This window comes from Chinchilla lanigera, unplaced genomic scaffold (assembly GCF_000276665.1).
Source record: "Chinchilla lanigera isolate Chin_1 unplaced genomic scaffold, ChiLan1.0 scaffold00131, whole genome shotgun sequence".
NCBI lineage: Eukaryota > Metazoa > Chordata > Mammalia > Rodentia > Chinchillidae > Chinchilla > Chinchilla lanigera.
Genome location: NW_004955532.1, coordinates 794,261 through 795,084, shown reverse-complemented (window position 1 = coordinate 795,084; position 824 = coordinate 794,261). Strand labels below are relative to the sequence as shown.

The window sequence follows — 824 nt, the reverse complement described above, 5'->3', positions numbered from 1 at the left end:
CTTCTTATGGGCATGCACGCAGGTGGGAGCCCTTCCGGTCAACGCTGGCGCGGACGAACGATCCTCAGATGAATCCTGCGGTGCGGAGCCTGGGGACCCCGGGGCAGGTACTAGGCCACCCACTGGTGCACGGAGAGGACTCTCCAGCCACCCTGGATCCATGGAACTCGAGGTCCGTCGTCTACGCTCCATTCCTCTATCCAGCGCTCGCAGCCACCGTCTGCGCTCCATGGTCCGCTCTCCGACCTTCTCTTCCACGCATCACAGATGCTCCTTGCCCGGTCCATCGCTCTACTAGGGTCACCAACTTTGCACTTAACTGGAGACTGTCTTGGGGTTGGCCCCGAAGCCCGAGCACCCTAAGAAGCGCCTCGGGGCTGGACCAGCAGAACGACTGGTCCGCCCACCCGTGTTCCCGGCATCCTGCAGCCGACCTCCTGCCCCACAGTCCACCCGTCACGCCAACCACGCACCTCCGACGCCCCGGAACCCCGAACCCCGAACCCCGAGGACAGGACTCCGCCCCCTCTGCGGCCCCGCCCAGTCACTGCCCATTCCGGAAGTCCCCGCACCGAATCGCGGTGCCCTAGCAACAGCGCGTGTCGGGGCGCCCAGTCCGCGTGCGCGGCGTCCGCGGCGAGCCAATGGTGAGGGGCCCCGGGAGCGAGGCGCAGGGGGCGGGGCTCGCCGCGGACGCCGCCATCTTGGTGGGAGAGAAACAATAGGACGAGCGCGGCGGCAGCGGGCGGTGGCTGCAGGTAACGCCCGCCCGGCCGTGCCCGCGGTCCCCGTCCGCGCCCTCGGGGAGGTGAGCGCGGGCAGCG

General features: G+C 69.2%; 1 protein-coding gene across 3 annotated transcripts in view; it reads left to right on the top strand.

The window, feature by feature from the left end:
- Nucleotides 1-623: 623 nt before the first annotated feature.
- Ip6k2 (inositol hexakisphosphate kinase 2) overlaps nt 624-824 on the top strand; it is a 27,885-nt gene continuing 27,684 nt past the window's right edge. The window contains exon 1 of one of the 3 annotated variants that reach the window (XM_013507648.1): nt 624-647. The gene's annotated coding sequence lies outside the window, so the exon portion shown is untranslated. The other 2 variants (XM_005410169.2, XM_013507647.1) reach the window with 2 other exon arrangements.